The sequence below is a fragment of the Phascolarctos cinereus genome, unplaced genomic scaffold (assembly GCF_003287225.1).
Source record: "Phascolarctos cinereus isolate Bilbo 61053 unplaced genomic scaffold, phaCin_HiC Scaffold_5;HRSCAF=322, whole genome shotgun sequence".
NCBI classification, from domain to species: domain Eukaryota; kingdom Metazoa; phylum Chordata; class Mammalia; order Diprotodontia; family Phascolarctidae; genus Phascolarctos; species Phascolarctos cinereus.
The window spans coordinates 368,687,615-368,708,555 of NW_027555958.1; the positions used below are offsets into that span (position 1 = coordinate 368,687,615).

Sequence of the window (20,941 nt, forward strand, 5' to 3'; positions counted from 1 at the left end):
ATCCAAATCTGGACTGTTGTATTCAGTTGTTGGCATATTTTATGCAATTCAGTCCAATGCTCTAGCCTGTCAAGATTCTTTTGAATCCCAACCCTTTCATCCAAAGTGTTAGTTATCCCCTCCTAGCTTCATGGCTTCCGCAATTCTCAATATCTCTCTAGAAAGAGAGAGTGATTTTAGATATTTTGTGAGAAGGTATTCATCACACCACAATATTATTCCAGGAAATTCTAAAACAAAAATTATTTCTTCAAAAACAAATCATACTAATTCCAGCATTATGATACCTTTTTATGTTAAGACTGGAAAATGGCTAAAATTATTCATTTATTTATGAATAAAGGGGTCCTCAATCCCTTGATTATAAACCAATCATGTTAATAAACAATCATTTTTTATTTTAAATGTATTTTTAGTTTTCAACATTTACTTCCATAAGCTTTTGAGTTTTAAATTTTCTCCACCTCCCTCTCCTTCCCCCTCCCCAAGATGGTGTGTAATCTGATATAGGCTCTACATATATATTCTTATTAGACATATTTTCACATTACTCGTGTTGTAAAGAAGAATTAGAACAAATGCGGGGGAGGGGGAGAACTACGAGAAAGAACAAAACAAAAAAAGAGATAGAGCAAATAATATGCTTTGATCTGCATTCAGATTCCACAGTTCTTTCTCTGGATGTGGATAGCATTTTGCATCATGAATTAATGAAACAATCATTAAAAAATGTTCCTCCTTCAAAACCATTTCTAGTAGGGAAGGGAGATAGCTAAAAACTCAATAATATTACATCTCCTCATAGCTCCCAGGAAGCCAAGTACTTCCTTCTTCATATTCTTAGCCCCACCCCTCCTTGCCTGTTCAAAGACTGAAGAATTCTTAGATCCTTCTCAGGATATTTAAGTTTGGAGGAGGGGAGCAAATGACTAGATCAAGTTTGTAGAGGCCTGACGTAAGATGAAATAGTGAATGTTTTTACTAAAATGGTATTTGGGAAGCCTAACACACACTTTCAGATCTGATGCCTCTTCTTCCCTGGGCAGCTATGTGGTACATATGGGTTACAGAGTGATGTTTTTTCTTTTAACAGAAATTATGAAAATCAGGATCTACTTTAAATAAGTCACTCAAAGTTTTCTTTTTTGTTAAGATATTATGAGAATTGTTAATTTATGGCTCTGAATGTATTTAACTATAGGAAGAAGGGGAGGTTTTAACATGTCTGAGTAGAGTTATTCAAAATTTTGTGTGAAAATGAAACCTCTTATAGGCCTTTTTTGGAACCTATTTTCATATTCAGACTCTTAAAAACACCAATTGTGCTTAGAGGTGAAAAAGCTTCTGAACATTCTATTTTAAACACATTCTCAGATATTATGGGGGTGGGGGAGTGACAAGGAGATAGCAAATATAATCTCTCAAATTAAATTTCTTAGGACACAATATGCTATTTTACAATAGCCTGACTGCAGCCAATTCTCAATTATTCATAGTAATAGGGGCCAAGAGTATGGGGTATAACTGAAATCTACAGAAAACCCTAAAACCATCTGTTGGGTACAGACTATATGTAGTAAAGGGCTAGAAACCCTAGTTCTAAAGAATCTCCAATCAATTACAATTTGTCCTTCCAAGTTTCTTTTCACAGTGATAAATTTGCCTCAATAAAAGACCCTAAAATTCCTGGGTACCCCCCTCCATCCTTAACTTCTCCTCAAGGAAGGCTCTGAGTAACCCAAAGATATGGATGGCCGCTTTTTTTCCAAAAATAGCCACATTTCAAATCATCTACTGAATTGGGGGGGGGGGAGGCGGGGACAGGGCAGGAAGGAGAGGGAAGAAGGAACAGGCAAAAATATGCAAGAGAAAGCTAAGAGGACAAGGGATATCACCAAATGATACATGAAGTAGTAAGTTAATAGATTAATAAGAAGAAAAATCTGCAACCAATTTCACATTTTACAGTCCCACAGATGATTTGTTAAAGCCTACTCCTTCATTTATTTGGAAAGAACTCCAGTACAAAGATAAGACTAGGGTCTGAATCTAGCTTCAGACAATGACTGACTAACCGGCTACTCTACCACGAAAGTGATTTAACTTTTCTGAAAGTCCTTTTCCTATCTCTCAAGGTGGTTGTGAGGATCAATCGAGACAGAACTTACAGCGAGTGCTCTATAAATGTCTGGGGCCAGTCATATCATTATTTTCCTGTCCTTTTGTAATGTAAATTTAAAAAAACAGGAAAACCTTCATAACAGAATGGCTATATTATTTTAAAAGCCTGATCTTAAAATAGTTCATTTTATTGTACTTAAAGTGCCTTGTAGGGAAGAAGGCTGAACTGATGGGCAGGAGACTTAGGTTCTAGTATCAACTGCCCCCTGAATAGCCATCTCCTCATCTACCCTTCCAGTATTCAATTGTATTAATGTTATGTTTTCATTTTTCTATCTCTTGGTTTGAAAACTCAACTATTACCAAATTTAGGTGAAAACATAAAAAAGTAACTCCTTTTAAAACTGAACTTTTAATAATCTACATATAATAAAGGGATCTAGAGAGGTGGCCTGGAACACTGAATAAAGAGCTTGGTCTTGAAGCCAAGAAGACCTGGGTTCAAGTCCTCCCTCTGACATATGCTGGCTGTGTGACCTTAAAGCACATCACTTAAGCCCTTGTTGCTCTAAGCAGTTCTCTAACACTATAAATTGAAAAGAAAGTGATGACTTGCCTTGGTAGAAGGAGTTTTCTAATGAGGAAATTCACTGAACCAATGAAATTACAAGTCTAGGCCCTATCCCCAATAAAGGAAAGTAGTGTCACAGAAAATTTAAAAAAAAAACTCTCCCAGAAAATAAAATAAATGCCTTAAATTTTGCTTTCAGATACATTAGGAACTTTGGGGTCATCCTTGGATTTAAATTTCACATAGCCAATCAAATTTGTTGAATTTTTACTATTTATACCAATTAATTTCTGAAAATAAACATCAAAAAGCAATGAAACACAGACTTATCAGGAATCAGCAGAGAGAACTCCTCACATTTAGACAGAAAGGATATATATATTTAATTAAATTAATATCCTTACAAATTTTCACTGAATTTCTTGCCTCCAACTGATAGTCAAAAATGATTGTTTATTAAACATGATATTCCAGTTTCTTATCTTTAACAAGTATCCTCTCATAGTTAACGCGGAAATTCCCCACTCCAGCCATAATTCCTTATCCTTATGATAATAAGTGAGGAGGGGTGCCCCAGAAAGGGAGGGGATCATATTCTTGTTTGGGACTGCAAAAACGCAAAGAAAAATAAATAATGCCAAGGGTATTACATGTAGCTGCCTCACTCACTGTCCATTCAGATACACATTTGGGAATGTGAAGGACTGCCATACAGTAGAAGATTCCTGTCATCTTCCCTCATTTATACCATCACATACAAGACAGAGGGGACCTTATTCACAAACGATTAAAAATATAACTCAAAAATTAAAGGCTAAGTACAGGTTTGCTAATACAGCTGTTTAAGGATGACTTCGGGAAACAAAGAGTTTAAAGTCTCATACAATGAAGAATTCAGATGGAAAGATGATATTTGTAACTCATGAGACCTTTCTCAGTATCAGGGGTAGTTGCAGGGAATATTTATAGACAGAGGGCACAGGATGAGTTGAATATGAAGGGATGATATCTAAAAAATAAAATTAAAGGGTAAGAGAGGATTGTATTGGGAGAAGAAGAAAAGAGAGAAGAAAAAGCTTTTACTGTGGAGGGGAAGTGGGGGGAGGTAGGAAGGAATGTATGAATCTTACTCTCATCAGATTTGGCTTAAGGAGGGAATAACATACACACTCAATTGGGTATGGAAATCTATCTTACTTTACAGGAAAATAGAGGGGAAGGGCATAACAGGTGGGGATGATAGAAGAGAGGGAAGATTGGGGGAGAGGGTAATCAGAAGCATACATTTTTGAGGAGGGACAGGGTCAAAGGAGAGAACAGAATAAATGGGAGATGGGATAGGATGAAGGGAAATATGGTTAGCTTTTCACAACATGGCTACTATGTAAGTGTTTTGCTTGACTACACATGTATAACCTGTATTGAGTTACTTGTCTTCTCAATGGGGGTGGGTGGGGAGGAAGGAAGGGAGAAAATCTGGAACCCAAAGTTTTGAAAACAAATGTTAAAAATTGTTTTTTACATGCAACTGGGAAATAAGATATATAGGCAATGGGGCAAAGAAATCTATCCTGCCCTACAGCAAAATAGAAGGAGAAGGGGATAAGAGAAGGGGGTGGTGATAGGAGGGAGGGCAAATCAGGGGAAGGGATATTCAGAATGCATACCTTCTTGGGGTAGGGGGAGGGGAAAGATGGGGAGAAAATTTGGAACTCAAAATCTTGTGGAAGTGAATGTTGAAAACTAAAAATTAATTCATTTTAAATTTTCTTTTAAAAAATGAAGAATTCAGAAGTTTTTAAATGAATCTTTTGTGGACACTGTTACCTGAAATATATAATGACTTTACAAATTAAAACCATCCTTTCCATGTGCAAAAAAATTAATATCCACAACCTCTCAAAACCTTAAATACATTGAAATTTTATCAAGACATAGGAAGATATTGTAATTTTATCAAGGCATTAGGAGATAAAACTCATTTCCTTCTTTAAAAAGTTAATTAGATTGATTTCAAAGAATTGTAACATTAGTGATAATTATTTGAAACTGTTCTTGCTTAATTCTGTTTTACATTTAAGAATAACTGACAAATTTAATTTATGGTGATAGAAGAGAGTTAACTGACAAGTACAATTTTACTTTTAAAAAAAGGTACTAAATATTCCAAATGCTTTTGCTCACATATTTGAAATTTGAAGTAGGATCTCCTATACAATTCATGCTACAAATTTTAGAACAAGCACTGTATCATAGCAACCCAGCAATCCCACCACAGTGACACGCTGAGGATGCAATCCAAGATTCTAATTTAAGAAACTGGCATGGAATATAGGACATGTCGCTTTTTTTGGCATCACCCCTAGAACGTTAATAACCATGAGTCTAAAATCAGATTTTATTTGATACTTTGGTGGGTCAGGTTATTGTAAAGTAACTTAATGAAAACATTCAGTCTCAGATATTTTCTATGGTTTTCACTAATATTGAAACTTAGTTTTAAGGCTTTTTTTTCCCACAAGAATTCAAAATCATCACAAATGAAAAACTATTGAATCTTACCAGTTTGGCAATTACCTTGGTGGTATCTAACCCTAAGAAAACATAAGGGTAGTAGAATCCCACCTAACAAACTTGCCAGGCCATAAAATTACTATTTCATTTAATTCATATTCTAAGTTTACTACTATCATCACAGCATAGAAAGGTCCACTCTATGGTTTGTTTAAATAAATTAATTATTTTTCAAATGTTTTTTGTATTCAGAAACAACTACTGCTAGGCCTTCTAGACCCTGGATCTGCCACCATCATTCAAGAATATCTCCTTTTGCTTTTGCTCTCGAATGAGATATTTATAAGACTCAAAAACTAGCCCAGTAACTGGCACATATATAGTAGGTGCTACATAAATGCTTTAGAGGATGAGGCCATTCTATTATATACTATCTACTCCCATTGTCCTTTTAGGACATATGTTTAGGACATTTTAAAGCCCTTTACAACGTGCCCCAACCTTTTTTTCCAGACACATTATTCATTTACCACCCCCCTCACATTCTATATTCAGTTAAACTGACTTCTCTGTTCTCTACACACAGCAATCCATTTCCCTTACATCTCCCATCTCTGTGCCTTTGAAATGGTCCCTGATGCCTGGAAAGCTCTAGCCCCTCACCTCCACATCAGAGAATTCCTCTTCCTTCTAGAGGCAGCTCAAGCATTGCCTTTGACATAAGCTTTTTCTGATCCCTTTTCCACCCAATATCAGTCCCTTCCCTCCCTAGCTACCTGGTGTTTTACTACTTTGCTTTCATTTTGTATTTCTTCCCTCTATACAATTAACTATCCAACATGCTAGAAAATAAGTCCCTTGAGAGTAGTTTCGTTGTCCCTGCCCTCTCCTGAGCTATGAATGCCAGCACCTTGTTCACAATTTTACTCTTTTCCCTTGTCATTTTCCTCCTGGTTGGCTTCAGTAGCCTCATTTAGGATCTCAGTGCATTTGTTCCCTCAATTCAACTCCCATGTCCTCACAATTCTTCGCTCTACTTCATGACAAAGGTTTCATGACCATGCTTTCAAGCTGGCAAACAGTAGGTGCTTAATAAGTGCTTCTTACTTTCCCCTTCCTCATTTTAAAGATAAACCTTACTCATGGTTGCAAAACTAGTAAGTTTAATATATGAGTTTTGAACTCAGATCTTCTTGATTCTGAGGCCAGCATTCTACTACACACTTTTCTTCCAATCTCCAGTACCTAATATTCTATATTATATACAGTAGTTTTAAAATGCTGGCTGAATTAAAATGTAGGAGGTGGCCACTGAGCTGAGATTTGAAGGCAAAGAAAAGATCCAAAAGAAAGAGAGATGTGAGGGGAGGGGTCATTCCCAGTATATAAGCCAATCTATAAGCCAAGGCACAAAGGCAGAGAAAGGGGTGAGACTGGGAAAGACAAGCAGTCCAATCTCAATGGAAGATATTGTCTTTTAAGATGAATAGCACACGAGAAGGCCAGAAAGATGGATGGAGCAAAACTGTTGAGGGCTTTAAATATTATTCATTTCTAGCAAAATCTATATCAAATTTATCCATACAAACTGTTTTAAACTTTCTCTGGAGGTACAAGGAAAAAATGAAAAAGTTCATGCCCTCAAGGAGCTTATATTCTGAGAGGGATACAATATGTAAACAGACAAATATATACAGTATAATTTCAAAGATCAGATATTTCAGAGTTGAAAGGGACCTTAGATCACTAGAAACAAACACAGGTTGTCACTTGCTATGGTCACTCACATTTATGTTTCTTTTTCATTCGGGATTTAGTTCTCAGACTAGTTAGTGGATATTTGCCATCCTCTATTTTGGTTATTAACAGTTGCTTTCTAGTTGTTAAAGTCAGTCATTCACAATAGGGGTGCACAGATTTAGAGCGGAAGGACCTTAGAGGTGACCCAGTTCATTTCCCACACTTTACAGATGAAGAAATTGACGAAGTCCAGTTACTCATCCAAGATCACAACAAAGCAGTGGAAGAACTCAAAGCCAGTTTCTTTCACTCAAATGCAGTATTTTTCATTGTTACCATGGGGATTCATAAGTATTGGTGGAAAAAATATTTATAAGGGAAAATACAAATACAAATAAATGGACATTGGTTGTTTTATATTGCCCTGCCCACTCAGAACAAAAATACTGATTACGAATCCTCTGTTATCAGATTTGCTCAAAGACTGATTCTAGACCAACACGAAGTAAACTTTTTGTCACATAATGCATTTCTACCAATCTCTGGCAGTTAACAACATTGATTGAACATACATACTGTGCACAACCACAGACCACAAAGCAAATTAGTTTCCTGTACACACTCATCAATCATCATAACTTTTTCTCAAGGAACCCCTTGGATTGCTTCATATAACCATAAAGTTTCACAGAATGAGGTCTAACAAAGGTTGTCTTAATGAAATCAAGGTTCTTTGGATCCAAGTGACAAATTAAACTTCCACCCACCTTCCTCTACCCTATCATTTTTTTGCACTGACTTCTTCAGTATACACATACTGTGTTAAATACTCTACTGGGACGTAAAAAGTCTTAAGTATACCCTTCAAGAGCTGACATTTCATTAAAGAATTCATCAGGTAAAAAGTCCAGATTTCTGGTTATTATTCCCTTCCTCTACCACTAATCTCTAATTTTTGTCCTTGACCCAAAACTACTCTAAGTGCTGCTCTGTTTTTGCCTACCATCTCCTCCTCCTATTCTGCACCAAAAATCCCTGCTCTTAAGCAGACAGCTCTGCTGCTACCTCCCATACTGCCCCCTTCCCTTAGCCAAACTACTCTAATATATCTGTGATACCAGTATCCTCTCCCAAAAACACTGATTCTGTTTGAGCATAAGAAATTTGCTGCAATGACCAGAATGAATATAAAGAGAACTATAAGTACCAGTGAAAAGACTCTTTATTTTCTCCTGGGTTTGAAGGGATGCTGTTGTTCAGTCATTTCAGTCATATCTGACTCTTTGCAATCCCTTTTTGGGGTTTTATTGGCAAAGATACTGGAGCAGTTTGCCATTTCTTTCTCCAGCTCATTTACAGATGAGGAAACTTGAGGCAAATAGGGTGAAGTGACTTGCCCAGGGTCACACAGCTAATTAAGTGTCTGAGGCCAGATTTGAACTCAGGAAGATGAGTCTTCCAGACTTCAGGCCCAACACTCTATCCACTAAGCCACCTAGCTGCCCTGAGGGGTGGAATGGGAATCCTTAAATACAACATTTTGAAACCTAATATACCAACATTTTAAGAAATCATGACAGTTCACTTAAGATATTTAAATCAGCTTACTAGAAATAGTACACCAAAGGACAACTTATTCATGAGTGGAATGACTACTAAACAGGAATTTAACAGGTTGTTTTTTTTATTCTATATGAGAGAAAGCTGAAATTCGGGGAAATAAAAAGAAAGAGAAATGCAAAAAGTCAACAAGCTATCCCAGATTCTACAAAGAGACTGTCTTGGTCATAGAAAGAGAAAAATGGAGCCCTAGAAATATGCTCTAGATTCTTAGTGACAGATCAATAGGTATAGAAAGAAAACTTTAAGTTGAGTTCACAATCAATCACAAGGTTGATTACTTCCAACCTCTGTCCCTTTGGCTGAAAAATGGCCTTTAAAGAATCAAGCCATGGGTCAAACTTCAATGTTAAGAAAGTAAGGCCTTTTTAAAAACAGCAGATTGATATGGATTGCAAAATACATGAAAACATAGGTTAATTAAATAAACCCCTCAATTTATGTCCACATTTAAAAAAATAATTCTTCTTGACATAAAGATCTGCTACTATAGTTAAAAGATATTACTCCAACTGCATAATGGCTATTAATATCTTCTAGGAAATAATTTCTTTTGATTTATGGAATTTGAGATTAAAGTAATAGGATCATGAATCCTGAGCTGAAAAAGAACTTAGAGGCCATGGAGCCCAGTTCCATTTTACAAATGAATAAACAGAAACATAACAATCACACAGTCTAAGGCAAGGCAGGATTTGAACCTGTCTCGTCACGACTCCCAATTTAACACTATCTACTACTCCATACTGCCTCTGAAAGAATTAATTCAGTTTTTTCTAATGAGAAATAAGCCTGCTTCCATATATTCGATATTTTACGTTTAGAAATAGTATCTGTAAGAATAAGCTTTCTCAATTGCAATTAAAAAAAAAGTATCAGCACAATTATATTACAAAGTAACCATGAAAAAGTAGATCTACTCACTCAAATAGGAGAAGGCCTAAGGTTTCAAGTGAAATTACTACTGCTCTGCCAGGAAAAACTTTCCCTCAGTTATTATTACATTGTTGCCATCTTGGATATATTATAACATTGTAGCCTTTGGTTACAGAGCTACAAACACTAGCATCCCTATAATTCTGTGCTGGGTCCACTATAGAGTAAGTTGACTGGGTCCACTATATATTATGCAATCTCAATTAGCCCTCTCACTTTTATCCTTTTATTACTCTGTAACTCACTTTCTACAAACTTTCCACAGCTGCTGTTCCAGATTTTCTCTTCTCAAACTCAAGTCTCCTACAGCACACTCCCAATCTCTCCTTTCACTATCTCACCTTCTACTTTACCAAGAAAAAAAAATTCAAGACATTCATCCCAAGATCCTTCTTCTTCCTTGTTCTATACTCTTCTATACTCTTAATAAAATCCCTCAACAATTTCCCCCACTCACCTAGCTCTCTCTTACTTTGTTCCAGTCTGTAACAAAGATGGCAGACCTTGATTCTATTCCATCTCTTCTCTGGGAGCCTGTCTCTTCAGTCATCCTCCCTCTCTCATCTTCCGTCTCTTCTCACCTACTGGTGAATTCCCTGCTTCCTACAATTATGTCCAAGTCTCTCCCATCCTTAAAAATACAAATCAAAACAAACAAAATCCTTCATTTGACCCTACCATCCTACCAAGCTACCCTCCTCTACCACTGTACCCTTTCCCAGTTAAATGGGTAGAAAAGTCATCTAAAAACCTGGGAACATTTAGATGGACTGATGTAAAGTGAAGTGAGAACACTGTACACTTTAACAGTAATATCATAACAACTGTGAAAGACTTAGCTACTCTAATTAGTCAAGGCAATGATCTAGGACAATTCTGAAGGACTCATGATGAAAAATGCTATTCACTTCCAGAAAGAGGACTGATAAACTCAGAATACAGATTAAAATATAATTCCTTCACTTTATTTTTCTTGCTTTTTTATTTATTTTTTGCAATATGGGTAATATGGAAATGTTTTGCATGATTTCACACATATAATTGATATCACAATGCTTGCCTTCTCAATGGGTGGGGGAGAAACCGGAGGGAAGTAGAAAATTTGGAACTTGAAATTTTAAAATAAGAATGTCTAAAATAATTTTTTAAGTTAAAAAAAAGAAAAAGTCATCTATACTTGTCTAAACTTCTTTTCTTTTCTCCCATTTATATCTCAACTCTTTGTAATATGACTCCCACTCTCATCACTCAACTAAATTGTTTTCTGAAAAGTTTATCAATGATCTCTTTACTGTTAAATTCCAATAGCTTTTACTCAGGTCTTTGCCTGTCTGAATCCTCAGAGTCAGTCAATAAACATTTATTAAGCACTACTATGCAACAGATAAGGACAACTAGGCAGCACAGTGGACAGAGAACCAGTTAGGAAGACCCAAGTTCAAATCCAGCCTCAGACATTTAGTAGTTGTCTGACCCTGGGCAAGTCACTTAACCCTGTTTGCCTCAGTTTCCTCATCTGTAAAATGAGCTGGAGAAGTAAATGGCAAACCACTCCCAAGAAAGCCCCAAATGGGGTCATAAAGAATCATTGACTGAAGCAACTGAAAAACAATAATATGTACCAGACACTGTAGTAAGTACTAGGGAAATAAAGAAAGGTAAAAATATAATACCTGTCCCTCAGGGAGCTCACAATCTAATGGGGGTAGGGTAATATGCAAATAACTTGTAAAACAAACTATATACAAAGTAAATAGGAAATAATTAACAAAGGGAAGGCACTAGAATTAAGAGAGATTGGAAAAGTCTTCCTATAGAAGGTGGGATTTTAGTTGGGACTTGAAGGAAGCCAGGGAAGCCAGGTGATGGAGATAAGGGGGCAAAGCATTCCAGAAACTGAGAATAGCTTGTGAAAATGCCTGGAGTTTCTTGTTCAAGGAGGCTCCCAGGTCACTAGATTGAAAAGGCAGGGTGTAAAACATAAGAAGCCTGGAAAGGTGAGGGAATGGGGAGAAAAGGATAAATTTGAAGACCAAATAGAAGATTTCATAATTAATCCTGAAGGGGATAGGGAGGCACTGATGTTTATCGGGTTGGGGGAAGGTGGAGGAGAGGAGTGACATGGTCAGACCTAAGCTTTTCAAAGATAATTTGCTTTGTGACACAAGGCTCTGTCCCTGGCCATCTTCTATTTCTCCACCTACACTTAGTGATTTCAACAGGTCCAATTATCACTGCTGCACAGATGATGCCCAGATCTAGATATCTAGATCCATACAAATATAGACCTGTAGCTATATCTAGATCTAGATCTAGACAGATAACCAGCTCTAGTTTCTCTCTTGACTGCCTACTGAATATCTCCACTGCATGGCCTATAGGCATCTCAAATTCATGTCCAAAACGGAACTGGTCTTTCCCCACTCCTAAGTATTTATCTGTCATGCTCTCAATTGCCTACTCACAAACTTGGGCTATCTTAGCCCCTTCATCATCCTTCTCCTTCCCCACCAAATCCAATCAGTTTGTCTAATTCTTGTTTACTATTTCTACATCTCTTGCATCCATCTTCTCTCTTTCCAATGACATGATTACTGCTTTAGTTCAGGTGCTCATCACCTCTCCCCTGGATGACCAAAATGAGTTTCCTCCTGGATCTCCCAATTCCTATTCCATTCTCCAACAGATCTTCCACATGGCTACCAAAATAATCTTCCTAAAGCACAAGTTTCACAACATCCTCCTCAGTTCAATAATTTGTAGTGGTGTTTCAAACAGTACCTTCCCTCTGTTGACTATTTCCAATATATCCTGTTTGTACACCATTGTTTGTTGTCTCTCTGATTAGACTATGAGCTCCTTGAGGGCAGGCAACATCATTTGCCTGTCTTTATATCTTAGCACTTAGCACAGTGCCTGGTACATAGTAGGCACTTATATTTACTGATGGTACAAATTCCTGAACTTGGCCTTTATAATTTGAAGCCGTTCACAATTTGGCTCCAACTGACCCTTCTAGACTTATTTTACACATTATGTTCCAGCCTAATAGGTCTACTTGCTTTTCTCAGAACTTCACATGTTATTTCCTGTATTCCACAGATCCCACATATGGGACACTGCTACCTCTCACGCCTAGATGCACTCATTCCTTACCTCTATACCTCTTAGAATCTCTAGCTTCCTTCAAGGGTCAATTCATGGCCACCTCTTATTGAAACCATTCTTAATTCCTGTCACTCACACAACACACACACAACCTGTTAGTGCTAACTTTTCATATTATCCCATAGTTACATATCTCCTTACATGTTCTATGCTCCCAAACCCCTATTGGAATGTAAACTCCTTAAGAAGAGTAACTTTTCATTTTGCCTTTTTATCTCCAGTGCCAAGTAAGAATGGTGTCCTAAACATTGGAAGCACTCAATACATTCTTGACACAAGTTGGTAGCAGATCATTCACTCATGTATACTGACACTGAGTCCAGGAATCAATCTCCTACCATCAATCTAGAGAACCAATCTTAGCCTATAGTCACTGCTTTCTTCACCCCTTTCTCCCCTCCCCCATCTTCTATCCCAACAAAAGCTAATATAATTCCAACAGCAACTCTAAAGGATGAGATTAATAGCAGATTAGTCTGATATTTCAGATATAATTAAGTTAATAAATGATATTCACAAGAATAAAACTTCCACACAGGTAGATTTCACTCTCTAAAAAAATACCATCTACCTCCTATTTAGCTAAAAATAGTTTCAAATTTCCAAAATTATAATTTTAGCAAATAGATGAATATCAACCAGAAAATTAAAAAAAAAATACGGACTACATTTGTTACAAATGTAAAGAATTTGAGAAATATACATGCTTTTAAAAAGCATGGTGTGGGGGAAGGAACAGGACAGCAAAAAGAGTGCTGAACTTGGAGTTGTGTTGAAATCCCTGCTCTGCTACTTACTATATATTTGACCTTAGGCAAACTGTTTAATCTTTCTAGGCTTCCTTTCCTTACCTTTAAAATGAGGGGGGCTGGACTAGATGACCTCTAAGGTTCCTTCTAGCTCTAAAGCTACAATCCTATACTGTGATCTCATTTATAAGTTTGCTTATATTGTACCTTTAATTATATTTCAAAAAAGCGTAACTTATGGAACAAGATATTACCCATATTATGGTTTCAAAAGGGAAAGAAATTTACATCAAGTTTCAAAGCCTTGAACCAATTTCCCCACTTTGGTCAAGGAGAGAAGCCTGAAATTACAATTAAAAAATAGCAGATCCTATTCTAAGTTACACTTTTCTTTTAGCTTGAACAGATGTTCTTTGTAATAAACAATAAATACCATATTTTAGAAGAGTTACTTCAGTTAGCTACTTAATAGACATGATGAAAGAAATACCCTGTTTTGCTAATTTAAGGATAAGAAAATCTATCTGACCCATTTGTCATATGTTTTAAAGACAAGAACAAAGTGGACTTTGAATAATAATCTGATCTTTCCTTTGATTAGGAAAGAACAGTTTTAGAACTACCCTTACAATTCAATCTTTAAAGCATATTAGAAACATTATAGCATATGACTTAAGCAGAGATTTGATATTCCTATGCTACATATTTCTAATCCTATATCTACCACCATAGATATCTACTAACAAAAAAAAATACTATAAAAACTTGATATCTTAACCCTTTTTAGCTAGATCTCTGGATCAATCTGTTTATTACCTAAGGTGAAATTCTTAGAATGCCTGAGTTCACAAATGTAAAACTTTCTTTTCCATACATCTTGAAAACTATTTTTATTAAATAAGAAAAAACATTTTTATTGACAAATAAAATCACCAAATCAATTTTCAAGTTATATATGAAATAACAAAGCATGCTAGTAATGCTACTACGGATGCCACTAATAGCATCATTCCACCAGGAGGAGTTTGTTCCCAAGAAATTCTTTATTTACCTTAAGTATTCAAATCAGTTAACAGAAGCATGATTTTGATTCTGTGAATGTCATTTCTCAGCAATAAAAAAAAAATGCACGAAGGTTGTGCATCATTAGGCAAGTTTATCTCTGGAAAACTTGTTTGAAATTAGAAAGTCTCTAAAATTCTTTGTTATTTCCCTCCTCTTCAAAATACATGTGAAATATTACACCATTTCCTTCAGAAAAGAAAGTTCAAAAGATATGTATAATGAGTAGGCTTGAAACTACTTATTAGTCCATATCCTGCACAGACAAGTAAAGCTCATTTTGCATAAGCCTTGCTTGTCATATAAAAAACTTAAGAGAAAAAGCACTCCATTCTCTTGTTACATAATGGTGAACTTACTACAAGTGATTATATATTTTAACTCTGTTCTCCCAAGAACATTCTGACAAATAAAGAATTCACTTTAAATATGACAAATCAGTGCATACTGCTCTAGTCTGTCTAATCACAAATATACAGTACACATTCAGTGTCAAACTTACCACAATACAAATAAATTATTGCCTAACAAAAGTGCTCAATTCTTTTTTAGTTACAATGAAATAAATCTTTTATCAATATCACATGGCACTTTTCTCAGACAGAGAACCAGGGAATCAACAATCTCTTACTTTTAAACCTGTACTCAGGTAACATAAACCTGGACTTCATCTTCTTAACATCATCAAGAATGTAAGTGCTCAACTTTACCTCAAGTATGGTGATTTCAGTGGAGATACATACTCCTTCCACCAACACAGAGTTTCTAGTGTGATCTTTAAAAGACAAAGAATACAAACTCTATTGCTAGCCAATACTAAAAGTCTTGCCACCTCGGTAGGAAATACTGGAGCTTAACTCAACTACAAAACCCCACAATTACACCCTTCACATCACAATGAGATGCTGGGAGATGACTTCAGCAGAGGTTTGGTTTTAAACACTAAAACTTATTGGTGTTCATTGTTTTTTTCCCCCCCAAAGTATTCTTTATTTAGATCTTGACTAAAGACCTTTCAAGGGTATAGCAGCACCAAAGACAATGAAGAGTCTGAAAAAACTTTGGGGGAGGGGGTAAAACTTGATAAAACTGCCAAGACAGGTAATTTTATAAACAAAATATTCAACTTGTCTATGTGAAATCAACTGATGGTAACAGTAGATATGAGTTCCCTGCTATATCTAATAAGTCAAAATGTGTTGCAGAACATTATAATAAGAACTATGTGATGCAAGAATAGAAGATCTGGTTCCTACTTCCAAGAAGTTGAGATGGGTCAGACCATGACTTTTGTACCAGGTTGACAGACTTACTATGCCGGTGGAAGAAATGTCTAAAAAGGTGAAACTAAGGATCTTTCAGTCAAAGTAAGGAAGCAAAAGTATATGCCAATTTATTTGAAAAAACAAGAATATATTTACAGAGCAACAAATGCAAAAAGTTTAACTGGAATGAAAGGATTCTAGGTCTCACATCTTCCAAACTAGACCAATAGAAAGCTCAAAAACTAAATGTGATAAAAATATATAAGAAGCACATTTCAAAACTCTTGTAGAAATGAACACTGATGGCAAGCTTTTGTTTTCGTTTTAATTTCTTTAATATGGTATAGTCAGTGGAAAAGGTCTTGGGTCTTGGTTTCTGCTTGCCCTACCTTCCTTATTCTGCTAGTGTGGATTAAATGAGATGTGAAGAGATCTTGTGGGGAGGGATGACTGGAAGAGTTATATGTGTTTGTATAACACAACAGCTAAGTTCCACAACAGGAATTTTATCTGTTTAACACTTAGTGTGCCAAAGACTCTTATTGGGTAATGATCACAGATAAATTTGTAATATTAAAATTGTTTTGAATGTGACAAAAAACCAGTTCCATATTCTAAAGCGAATGAGTTAGTTCCATAATCACTGCACCTTACCTAGTTTAAAAAAAAAAAGCTGAAGTCAGTTGAGATTCTACCATCTGGCCTGTCCTAGCCCTGACTCCACCAAATCTCATGAGCTAAAAATAACTTAACATGGATGCCAAATGAAAAAAAAAGTTGGATTTTTTTTCTTACACCCTGAGAAGTAGAGGCAAAAAACAACAAGGGTTGAGATCACTTCTACCACATCAAAGTTGAAAGCTAGCAAAAGCTCTCTTCCTATTTCAAAAACTAGCATGTAGGTAGCTAATGAGCCACATGGAATAAGAGAGGTTTGGGAGATAATAGTAAAAGTAATAGAAACAGCAAATATGCTATAATCACCAAGAACAAAAAATGGCATAGGTGTAAAAAGAGGCCAAGATCAATAGGAAAACATCTCAGTTACGGACTTTGAAACTGATCTCTCTCACACACTTGAAAATCATTTCAAAGCTAATAAAAAAAAATTAAGGATAATTCCACAAAGTTTTTGATTATTCTTAATTAATCAAAGCCAATCTTGTCAGCAAGCAATAATTTCAATCTCAAAATGATAGTACTTCATTACATTAGCTCCTATGGTAGGATGGGGATTGGTGACATTGATACATTTCAGAGAAGAAACTGAAGTCCAAAGACAATTTGTCTGAGATGACATTTAAACATTTAGGGGGTAAAAAAAAAAACTTAGAGAAACAGGAATGAAATCTCTCCCTAACCTGCTGTTTCTCTAAATAAATTTTTATTTTCAAATGTGATTTGTTCTATTCAATTAGACATTTACAAAATAATTCTCATCAAGGAATGGAAAGGGCAATGAACTGGAAAAAGAAATTTGATCCTAAATAGGCATGTAACAAGACTGAAAGACTTAAATAGAAGTCTGTATGTGAAGACTAGCAATGGATACTATATTTAGGAACTACTCGTAGATCCATATTCTAATAAATAAAAACCACTGTGTTCTAGGGACATGATAGATCTTCAAGAACAAGATTCTAATGTGCTCAAATTAAAGGACAAACATGTATGTATGTGTGTGTATGCATATGTATCCAATTACTAATTGTAAACATTCCTATTCTTTAACATCACAGCAATTTAGAAATAAAACAGGTTTGTAGGCTATATAAAACTTCAGAAAAAGAGTTGGAGGAAGGGTAGGTTGTATATTTGCCAACACAATTCTCAGAAAATCTTTCAGATTTCAGGTGATAAAGATTTCAGTTTTGAAAGACTGCATTTTCTGGAAATATTTCTCTAAAAGGAAGCAGAGCATCTACAGTCATTATTATAGTAAATGCACTGATCACCTCTGCAAGATTAGGGGCAGCATATACTCTCTGATTGATAGTTGGGTGGGTGCTTTACTCTCAGCTCCCAACAGGGCATATGACCCTCCAGTCTCCAATTTCTTATTTTATCAATTTCCTGAGTGTCTACTATACTTTAAGTGCTAAGTCACCATGCTTTTTGTAAGTTCCATCTGCTTTTTTGTTGGCCTGTAAGTGTGGTATCCTTTTTATGAGCTTACTTTTTACCTTACTCATTTCTATACAGATGCATCTAAAGAATGTGGCATTTGTACTGGCAAATGTTGATTTGCAAAAATTCAATTTACATCCAAGTCATATTTTAGAAGTACTAGGTAAGCTATGTAAATTAACCAGACTAAAGTAATTACATAAATCTGAGTCCTTATTTGACAAGTAAGCTATGACAAATTTAAATAATTTATTATTTAAATAAATTACATCGTGAATCTTCATTGAAAAGCAAATTACTTCCTAACTTATCTTTTGAAAAAAATCCAAGTTTTATAATAACAAGTGTACTTAAAGCCGGGGTTCTTAACCACCAGTCCCTGGGTAATTTCAGGAGATTGGGGAAAAAAAGTATATCTTTATTTTTACTAATATCTAACTAAAACTGAGCATTTCATTCAAACATTTAAGAACATTATCCTGAGTTGGAGGTCCACAGGCTCCAAGAGACTATTCAAAGTGTTCCATGACACACAAAAGGTTAAGAACCCCAGCCTTAAAGCAAGTTACATCTATATTAACATAGACATTTGTTTGATATGTTTTCACACCTACTCGAGCCCCAACATAGCTGATAACAATGTCTGCAATAAAGATGGGAAACTTTAAGTGGCTCCTTACTCTTGTGTTGGGGAGAAGAGGGGAGTTTTTTTCCCTGGAAAACTATAATTACACCTTGTCCAGAAGCAAATTCAAATAAACAAAAAAATTGTATATTATTGCCATGTAAAGTTTAATAAGTTTGTCCTATTTTATCATTTAGGGTGGTTGGGAGGCTCAAGTGAAACAACAGATGTTTTGAAAAAAGTTAAGTGCTATATAAATTCAAAGTAATGGTATTTTTTTAGGCCTCATATTTTTTAAACAGTTGCTTACTCTTCTGGATAACAGATTTGCTAAGGACTTACATTTTCCCTATAAAACACCAAAATCCATTTTAGAAATCATTTTACAAAAATGAGCTTCTTATATAGATCGACTAAAGATTGGATTATTTGGTTAAGTTAATCCCTGCACATGGTACACTGGAGAAAGCTAGCTGGCACTCTGCCAACACTGGGCCTACGTGAACAAAGTTGTAACATGAGCAGGTTGTTTCTGAATGCATATATATATATATACACTTATTTCACTTTATAGTAGGATAAAATTTGAGGGCATGGAGGAATATGCAATTTTCCACATATACTACAAGTCTTCTCTTTATTAGGGCTATAGCTAAATATATAAGAAAATCAGTAGCACTTGCCAAGGGGGAAACATATTGTGTTTGGCACCTATACCTATAATGCCATATACTAGTTTCTTATATTAATTAAGCACAAACAATGGTAATTAAAGCAATGGGTTAAAATATGCTTTCCCAACATTTTAGAAATTCTATTAAAATCAACCTAGTTTTTCCTATTGGTGTAAATAGAGCAAAGAAAGGTTAAATTTGCATAAGCTCATTTTATTAAATAAATAGCACTCTCCTAATAAATGTTTGTTTTCCAAAAGGTGATCTTCACTAAAAAGCCCAAGAATCAAACCTATATTCACTGCTACATTTATTGTTAAAACATTCTAATTTTCCTTCTCTCCACAAAAACCAAATGCTAAATAAAATGAATAACTTTCCACTTGTTCAAACTATATGCCATTATAAAGAACACACTTACATTTGACCTTGAGCAGTAAGCTTGCACCAATCATATGAAATGAAGCAAACATCTCTCCAATTACCTTTTAGGACAGTATGAACAGCACTAAGGGTTTGGGGGAGGGGAAAGTAGTAAAGGTAGAATGTCTTTACAGGATAATCAAAAGCTTTTATTCTCAACTTTTCTTTTTTTTTTTGTTTAGCAGTTAAAAGTAGACATAGTATTAAAAAGTTTGAAGCTAATTTACACTGTACTTTAAACTTGCCTTTAACACAGGGAAATGAAAACTATTTCATGCTTTCTGCTAACTACAAAATCAAATTGATAATTTAGAATTAAATGGCTTTTTAAAAACCCAAATTTTTATTATTTAGGCTAAACAAAGGACCAAGCAACTCAAGTTTCTTAGATGTGAATGACATCACTCTCAAATATTTCTTGGCAATGCCTACACTTGAGTTGAACTCAAGTGACCACGATATCTGGACTCCAATTAATTTTTATAACTTACTAAGGAATAAGCTTAAAGTTGATAAGGTATGCCACATTTCACAAATTCCACCTCTATTCAGTTTGATTCTGGTTCAGTACCTGCCTTATTTTTTCCTGGAAGAATGTCTCCTATTTAGAGGCTAAGAAGCAGAAACAGTTCTAGAGGTTTCATATATACTAGAAAGGTTTTCTCTGGTGCTTCTTCTTTCAGCCTTAACTGGATTCACACAGCTGGGACCCAGACTGGTTTTAGGAGTAGGCAAAGCAGGGAGAAAAGATTTTAAAATGCACTTTGTGCATTTCGTAGTTAAATATCTGAGTGTGAACTTTTTGCTTTTCAGGCCTTGAAAAAAATCTAAATTTTTACTGAAATTCTTCCACGTTGACTAGCCAGTCTTTGTAGCTTTTATTGACTAGTTTTCTAAAACTGTCAAATGGAATCATACTCCAATCTCAGACAGCATCCTTACCCAACAAACCGTCAAAACTGTGCAAATGCAAAGTATTTCTGTTAGAGAAAGAGGAAAATTACAGTATTTCCCAATAACACCAGGGAAACAACTCGCTGAAAATCTTATAAACTGACAGGGATTGCTAATTTCCTCTGCACTGCTTTGGACAGAATCTCATTCTGAATTGCTGTATAAAGCCATAGAACTGGGACGACGCACTCACTCGCTGGAGAAAATTCCATAGCATTTTGAAGAGAATTCTCTTCATTTTATGCCTTTCAGTTTATCCTTGATGCATTCGGAGCCCACAGGGATTGTAAAGTCTTCCTGGTCCCCAGGTTAGGAAATGCATTTGTTCTGCATTAGCCAGTGAAAAGTTTCACTTAAAAAGAAATACCTAACTTAATTTCCTAAAACCCAAA

General features: G+C 35.5%; 1 protein-coding gene across 2 annotated transcripts in view; it reads right to left on the minus strand.

Moving 5' to 3' along the window:
* The window catches only part of PPP2R5A (protein phosphatase 2 regulatory subunit B'alpha), an 80,025-nt gene that overhangs the window by 57,541 nt on the left and 1,543 nt on the right, over positions 1 to 20,941 (minus strand). The window lies entirely within an intron of this gene.